This window comes from Arvicanthis niloticus, chromosome 25 (genome assembly GCF_011762505.2).
Source record: "Arvicanthis niloticus isolate mArvNil1 chromosome 25, mArvNil1.pat.X, whole genome shotgun sequence".
Lineage (NCBI taxonomy): Eukaryota > Metazoa > Chordata > Mammalia > Rodentia > Muridae > Arvicanthis > Arvicanthis niloticus.
In genome coordinates, this window is record NC_133433.1 from 38717858 (window position 1) to 38726577 (window position 8720).

An 8720-nucleotide genomic window follows, 5' to 3' on the forward strand; every position below is an offset into this window, starting at 1 on the left:
GAGGAGGGAGGCAGTCTGCCCTGGGAAGCTGCCTTCCAGCGGCGGGCACACAGGGAGTGTCCCGAGAGCTCAGAGCCAGCAATGCCAGTGATGGAACAGATGATCTTTGAGGATGTCATGGCTGGGTGCCGTGCAGCCATTGCCCCTCGTAAGAACAAGAGGCTAAAAGATTGGCTAAGGGCCTGCTGTGGCCCAGGGAGGGGGGCTGTTTGTGCTTATTCCACAGGTGAAAACAATTCAATTTGGGTCCCTACGCAGCTGGTGCAGATTGTGAAGTATGAAGCTAGGTTGCAAGATTACAGCTCTGAGTCTCCTGATACTGAAGTTCCATTTGGCGATAAGTATACCACTGTGGGCCATAGTCAGATCTTAAACTGTTCTCTTGCCAGTATATTCAAATGCTGAAGTACTGCCTAGTTCAAAGCTATTGAGAGTTACTTGGTTGCCCTGGCCTCAGGCGCATCCGCCAAAAGCCTGGGTCATAAATGCTACAAGTTTTCCATTAGACTTTACACTTTGTTTTGTGGCAGCAAACTTTATAACATAAAGGTAATCCACTTGGTGTTGATTTGAGAGAAAATAGATTGCTTACATCGTTAAAGATTGTTTTTTTGATTTGCCTATGTTTATAGAGAAAAGATACAACACGTGTCTTTTAAAGTTTATAGTTTAAATTTAAGGTTTTAAGTTAAAATCAAAACTACACAATTCAGGCTTAGCCAAGCCTCAGAGAACAAGCCTGAGGGAGGTTAAGCACATTTACATTTGAATTAAGACAATATGGACTGAGCTGCAGAAGCTCAGGTGTTAAAAGCTCCTTTTGTTCTGGGTCTTCAGACCAGGCCCTAGAAATGTGCTTAAGGGAATTTGTCTTTTGTCCTCATTGTTTCTTGTGAGAGGAGGGATAAATCTAAAAACCAAAGACTTTACAACAGTCTGTGGGCTAAAGGTTATGATTATGCTGCAGAAATTAAAATTATATCTACTTCCCTCCATGAGTATAGCTGTGTCTGCTAATAGAGTATGGTTCAGGTTGTTTTAATTCCTCTGCATACAAAGTTGTTAAAAATGAGATGCCTTGGATTCCTCTAATGTATGTAACAATTATTAGAGAATAAGATTGGCTTTTATCCGATATTCTCATTGAACAAAAAAGATTGATTATTAATTTAATCCAAAATAAAGTTCAAATTTAAGATTTATACAACCTAACTTGTCTATTCCAGCTGCCATTTCAATAAATGCTTATAGAATTTTATAGATATAAAAGATGTTTTTATACCATTCCTTTACATTTCTGGTAAAGGAGAAAGGTTTACAGATAGTAAATTTATTCATAATTTTTAAGAGCCCATGAAGCGATATTTGTTAGAAATAATTGCTTCAGAAAATGGTTAATTGTTTTACATTTTATATATACAAATATTGTTGTTGCTTTAATACAAAAAATTAAGAGGTTAAATTTTTTAGTGTATATTATTCATTGTGTGATACTTTATTAGTGGATTTCTCTAAAGAAATTTTTTCTGCAAGCCATTGCTCCAATATAACGAGCTTTAAAATTTTTTTGGAAATACTTGTTGCTCCAGAAAGAATTCAAAGACAGTGTCTTTTCAATATTTGAGAAAATTGGGCTAGAGAGAAGGCTAGATTTACAATTTAAAATATAAAGGCTGAACTCCCAGCAACCACATGGTAGCTCACAACCATTTGTGGTGGGGATCTAACACCATCTTCTGGTTTGTGAGTGTACATGCAAAAGAAAATGGTTTACGTTTAATCTTGATTTGCTCTTAGTGATTTTTAAAAGTTGTTAAGAGATATTATTTGGCTAAAACCTCATCTTAAGCTTACCATAGGAGGATTTAAACCTCTGTTTAATGTTTTCAAAGGGATGTAAGTCCTAAATTAAATCATATATATTCTTGAGTTTAACCTGCTTCAACACAATTAAATTATGTGTTGCAGCCACTGTTTAGAATGTTAAAAAAGGGTGTATCTGCCTTTGTCTTATTGAATGGTATATTTCATGAAGTGCAGAATGTTTCGGCTACAAGATTTAATATCTCTAGCCATTTGAATGAAAATTAATAAGGTGTTTAAAAATACATCTACACAACCGGTGTCGGTGTGTGTGGACCCTTCATTTTTCTTTATGTTATCCAACTTTCAGAATAATTCTGATATCTTGGATTGTAAAAATGTTACATGCTTTTAGCACAATGCTGGAATGGATCACTAGACCTAGTCTTGGTTGTGCATGTGCCTACCTTTGTGCCCATCCCAGTACATCATTATGGAGACTTAAAAGAGACACTGGTCAATCAGAGAGTTAATTTGCTCCAAGCCCATGTGGAGCAGCTCACAGATGTGGTTCAAGTAAGCTGTGTGTCAGCAACCCCACATCCAGGTGTTACACCTCTGAGATTTGTGAATGATGCATTTACTTAAAGCCATAATCTTTCTGCTTATTTAAAAGGAAAGTGGAATGGGAAGTTGGACCAGGTACAACACCAATTGCAGATCCGGATTTCGAGCCTTGTTGGAACACGAGTGGAACCTGTTTCCCGTGGAGATTTTACTTCTTAAATTTCTTCTGCCTTTTCTTTCTTTCTTTCTAAAGAGCGGGAATAGGCCTGTTTTGATACAGCCCTATGTTGTGGATTAGTGTTCATGATGGTTGGTCTGTAAGCTCAGAGTCCAACAAAAACGTGACAAGGTTGCTATCGCCCAAGCACTAGTAGCCTTGGAGCAAGCATCTCCCCCTGAAATTTGGTTATCTAGGCCAAGAAAGTAGCTGATGACTGAGACTCTCAGTCGATGCACCCCAAGGGTTCAGCCCATTGCACTGGGTCGATGAGAGGTCTAAGTCCAGCCAGCCCTTGCCTGAATAACTGGTACCTGAATATTTAGAGGTGTTTGCGAGTGGGTACTCGACAGGGAATGTTCCACGAGTGTGGATAGATTTCCCAAAAGTATGCCTGATTGCACAAAGGTTTGATGCCAAGAAACCTCCCCTTGTGGCGCCCCAGGGTGGAGGCTCCCTTTCCCCGTCAAAAGGCATCGAGATGGGTATGGGAAGTAAACCCATTACAATATCTCATTTTGCACAGGGGATCAGGCCTCTGTTTTCCCTCACTGAGTTGGTGCCGCGCTTGATAGGCAATAGGCTGTTCCATCTTAAATATATAGATGGGGGAGATGTTGGGAGCCGCAGTGCCAAGATGGCACGGACATCCTGTCCTCCCACTTGTAAACAACTGACTGCGCAGGTGCAAAAGGCAAAAGGCACGCCAAAGTCACTGCCCATCCTGGGGCGTAATATGGGGTGATGAGTGAACAGCCAATCAGAAGTGAACACGCCATTCTAGGGTATATATAGCAGTGCCATTCCCGGGCTTGGGGTCTTTTCCACTTTTGCTGTTACAAGAAGTAAAGCCTCGTCTGTAGTGATACCCGATTACTGCCTCGGTGTCCTTTTTCGCGGGCGAAGGGGACACAAAAGAGGTGCGCGCAACAATTATGAATAAAGCAGCAGTAAACATGGTTGAGCAAGTGTCTCTGTAGTAGAATAGAACATCCTTTGGGTATGCTGAGTTGGTTTCCATAGTGACCATCCAACTTTGCATACCCACAAAGGTATGTGTGTTCCTCTTACTCCCAAAGCTCACCAGCATGAGATATTATTTATTTTATTGATTTTGGCCATTTTGACTAGTGTGAGATGAAATTTCAAGTTTTGTCTTGCATTTCCCTATTGAACATTTGTTCAAGTGTTTCTAAGCTGTTTGTGTTTCTTCTTTCGAGAATTCTCTGTTTAGATTTATGCCTCATTTTTAATTTAGTTGTTTGTTTTCTTAATATACACTTTTTAGAGTTCATTATATATATATTTGGATATTAGCCCTCTATCAGATGGGTTGTTGGTAAAAATCTTTTCTCATTCTCTAGCCTGCCATTTGTCTGAATCATGGTATCCTTTGTCCTCCAGAAATTTTTCAGTGGTGAGAGTTGCAATTGTATTAACTGTTTACCTTAGTGCCTATGCTAAGAATGTTCTGTTCAGAAAGTCTTTTTCTGTTCTAATGAGTTCAAGACTATTCATAATTTTCTTTTCTATCAGACTCAGTGTATCTGGCCTTATGTTGAGTTCTTTGGTCCATTTAGAGTTGAGTTTTGTGCAGGGTAATAAGTATGGATTTATTTGTATCTCCTACATGTAGCCATCCAGTTTGACCAGCACCATTTATCGAAGATTCTTTTTTTTTTTTTCAAGTGTGTATTTCTGGCCTCTGAATAAATAAGAAAAAAACAGATGTCCATAGGTGAATGGACATAATTTTCCATCTTGAATTAATTTTCACCAATCATCCTTCTGGTTTTGTGACTGTACAATACTATCTTTTTTTATTAGTATAGGTCTGTTGCATGGTTTAAAATTGATGATTGCCAGGAGTTCTTTTATTATTCAGTATTTAGTAGTTTTAACTATCCTTGGTTTTGTGTGTTTGTGTGTGTTTCCATATGAAGCTGAAAATTATCCATTCAAGATATATGAAGAATTGTGTTGTAATTTGAGAATTGCATTGAAACTGTACAATGCTTTTGATACTAAGTCAGTCCTATGGATTTATGAACATGGGAGATCTTTTCATCTGATATGTTTTACAGTTTCTTCAGTCATAATTTTTTTATCATACAGATTTTTCATTTGTTTGCTTAGAGTTACCCCAAGATAGGTTTTATTACTTGAGGCTATTGTGAAAGTAAAAGGTGTTGTTTCCCTCATTGCTTTCTCCGTTCATTTGTATACAGATGGATCACTGATGTTTGTGAGTTAATTTTGTATCCTGCTACCTAGCTCAAGGTTTTTTTTTTTCAACAGTAGGAGTTTACTGGTAGAATTTTTAGGGTCATTTATAATTTATGGGTCAAAATAATTTTAGGGTCAGATACAATTTATATTTATGATTTCAGGAGTATTGGGATTAATCCATCAAATTCTAGTAGATTTCTGTGATAAAACTATCTGGCCCTGGTCATTTACTATCTTATAGTATCATGTATCTGAAGATACTTTGTCTTCTTTTCTCCCTGAGTGAACCCCCTTAATCTTTTCCAGTTATCTTATTGCTCTTGTCAAGACTTAAAGTAATATATTGAATAAGTACAGAGATAAAATACAAACTTGTCTCTTATTTCTGATTTTAGTGAAAATACCTTTAGTTTCTCTCCATAGGTTGATGTTGGCTATGGGTCTGCTGTAAACTGCCTTTGTTATGTTGAAGTATGACCCTATATCCCTAAAGTCTCCAGGATTTTTATCCTGAAGGGGTATTGGGTTTTGTCAAAGGCCTTTTCTGCATCTAATGAGATGATCAGGTGGTTTTAGTCTTTCATGCGGTCTATATGGTGGGTTGCATTTATCAATTTACATATGTTAAACCATCTATACATTCTGGGATGAAGCCTACTTGATCATGATAGATGATGTTATTGATGTACTCTTGGAATTGGTTTGCAAGTGTTTTACTGAGAATTTTTGCATCTATGTTCAAAAGGATATTGATCTACAATTCTCTTTTTTGTTGGGTCTTTATGTAGTTCAGGTATTAGGGTAATTTTATCCTCATGAAAAGAATTGAACAATGTTCCTTTTGCTTTCCTCCTATTTCTATTTTACAGAATGATGTCACGAGTATTGGGATTAATTCATTAAATTCTAGTAGGCTTCTATGATAAAACTATCTGGTCCTGGATCTTTTTTGATTGGGAGACTTTTAATGCTTTCTTCTACTTTACTAGGGGTAACAAGTCTGTTTAACTTGATTATCTTACCTTTATTAAATTTTGATAGGTGCTATATATTGAAAAAAGTATCATTTTCTTTTTAGATTTTTTAATTTGGTAGAGTAGAGGTTTTAAAGCATATCTTTATGATTCAGTGGATTTCCAGAATATATGTTGTTATATCTCCTTTCATCTTCAATTCTATTAATTTGAATTTTTCTCTGTCATTTAGTTAATTTGCCTAAGAGATCGTTAATCTTATCAATTTTCTCAGAGAACAACATTACAACATCTTTGTTTCATTGATTTTTGGTTGTGCACACATTTTAATTGATTTCAGCCCTGGGTTGATTATTTCTTGCCATCTAATCCTTGTAGATGTTATTTCTTCTTTCTGTCTTTCTTTCTTTCTTTCTTTCTTTCTTTCTTCTCTCCTCCTCCTCCTCCTCCTCCTCCTCCTCCTTCTTCTTTTAATTTTAAAATCAAATCATGTGTTTATTGAGTGCCTGTTATGTGCTAAATATTGTTCAAGGTACATGGGACACAGCAGAGAATAAAACAAGGAGCTCTGCCCTCATGGAGCGTACAGTCTATCTATCACCTGGGGACTGCCGTGACCTCGGCAAGTCACTGCACCCCTCTGTCCAGTAGACAGAGCTGGGTGTGGTGCAGATGCTGACCAGGACAGTGCCCTGACCCACCACCCCAGACAGCAGAGAGGGCTGCAGGTTGATCTATAATAATCAAGTACACGGGGGAGAAGGGAGAGGAAGTAGGCTATACGAGTTGCTGCTGCTTGGTGGCAGCCTTGTTGGCCAGGTCCTTGGCCGTCTCTGTAGCTGCCAGTGCTGTCTCCTTTGCTCTCTCTTTGGCCTCTTTGGCTGTCTCAACAAGTGTTTTGGAAGGGGCCTCACCTTGTAGCTTGGCCAGGATGTATTCAAAGCCCTTTATTGTCTTGGTCACATTGCTTTTGAACCCGGCAAGACCAAATTCCTGGACAGCTCTGGAGACGCCAAATAAGCTGGAAGAGACCCAGGCTTCCCGACGGATTTCGGTCCAGCCGCTATTGTCAGAGTTCACGCAGTAAACACTTCATTCCTCCACCATCATCAGCCGGGCGTGGTTGATGTTCCAGGTGAAGGTGGTCATGATCTGATTCTGTGGGTCCACAATCGAGTCCTCCAAGATGTACACCGAGTGAGCAACGTTGGCAGGAAACAGTCTCTCTGCCCAACGTGGCATCCTGTTGGTCTTGGTCAGGAGTCTTCTGGACAGAAGCTTCTGGTCAGGAGTCACTTCCCGGTGCACTATGTTTTCAGTTAAGACATGTTTGCTATAGGGATTCGGGTACCGTTGCCAGAAGGCAGCGAACACTTGGTTCCAGGAACTTCAGAGCATGCTCTGGCCCAGGAAATACTTCACCATCGTCCTGACCTGGGTGACCGTGCAGCATCAGGGTGAAGAGCCCGGGGTGGGGGTGGGGGTAGAGGGATGGGGGGGTGGGGGGTGGGGGAATGTGGCTAGGCGCACGCCCACCAGGCTCTGCAGCTCAATCACTATGCCTCGCCCAAGTTCCTACCGCCGCCATGAGGGCTATAGGTCTGCGCCTCTTCTCTTTTTCTATAGTGGTCAAGTTGGTGTTAGGTTACTAATATGAGCTAGCATAAATATTTATTTTAATGTAGGAACTTAATGCTAAGACCTTGCCTCTTAGAACCACTTTCATTGTGTCCTATAAGCTTGGAATGTTGTCTTTTCATTTTCATTCAATTCTAAAAAGTTTAAAATTTATTTTTTAATTTCTTTTTTAACCTATTCTTCATTTGCTTTTGAGTCTCCATGCATCTCTGAACTTTCCATTGCTGTTGATATAAAGTTCTAATCTATGGTGGTCTGTAGGCTCAGGTTTTTTTTCCTATTTTAAGAAGAGTTCTTAAATGCTTCTATCCCCCTTCTAGCCCACTGTCCAGAGGTAGGGGAGAAAAGACGGTAAATAAGACATAGGACAAGGGGATGTGGACCTGTTTAGAAGTAGTTCTGTGGCGTGACTCCAATCTCTGTTGTCAGGACACCAGCAGTCCAGTTCAGTGGTGTCAAACACAAATCAGCAGCAGTGGCACGGTCTAGTAGAAACTGCTAAGTTTCTGCACAATGGGCATGAGTCAGTACGAACCATAAGACGAGCCAGGGCACCAGGAGAAGTTCTCTGCCATGTCTCTTTCAACAAAGTGAGGATCTGTAATAAAGTGTTGCTAGGCTAGTTATGCGAGTGCCCCATCACTGTCTGCTGAGTCTTATTTATACGCTTTCCAAATATCACGTGTTCTCTTATAGGTCTTGTCTTAGCAAAAAAACCACGAGTCTGCCTCAGCAGGAAATCTTATGAGTCCTCATCACATGACATGACCAGAAACCTCCACTTCAATGGTCAGATAGGTTACTTCAATTTTACTATATCTATTGAAGCTTGCCTTATGTCCAAGTATGTGGGCAATTTTGAAGAAAATCCTATGAAGTGGTGTGAAGAATGTTCTTTTGGTTTTGGGTGAAATGTTTTGTAAATTTTTGCTAGGTCCTATTTGGTTTGTGATAACATTTAACTTCAGCATTTCTGTGTTTAGTTTTTGGCCTAACAACTTGTCCATTGGTAAGAGCCGGGTAGTGAAGCCGCCTATTATCAGTGTGTAATGGTCAATGTGCTATTTAAACTATAGTAGTATTTTTTTTTCCTTTTTAACTTTGGTGCCCTTGTACTTGGTGCATAGTTATTAAGAATTGTCATATCTTTTTGGTAGATTCTCCCTTTGATGAGTTTATAGTATCCTTCCTTATTTCTTCCAATTACGTTTGGCTTGAAATCTCTTTGGTCAGACATTAAAATGGCTACCCCTGCTTGCACCTTAGGTCTATTTGCTTGGAATATCTGTTTC

The 8720-nt window shown here is 39.3% G+C and overlaps 1 pseudogene; it reads right to left on the reverse strand.

Annotated features, from left to right (window-relative positions):
- Positions 1-6417: 6417 nt before the first annotated feature.
- Positions 6418-7215, reverse strand: LOC143438417 (PRELI domain-containing protein 1, mitochondrial pseudogene; annotated as a pseudogene).
- Between the last annotated feature and the right edge of the window lie 1505 nt (positions 7216-8720).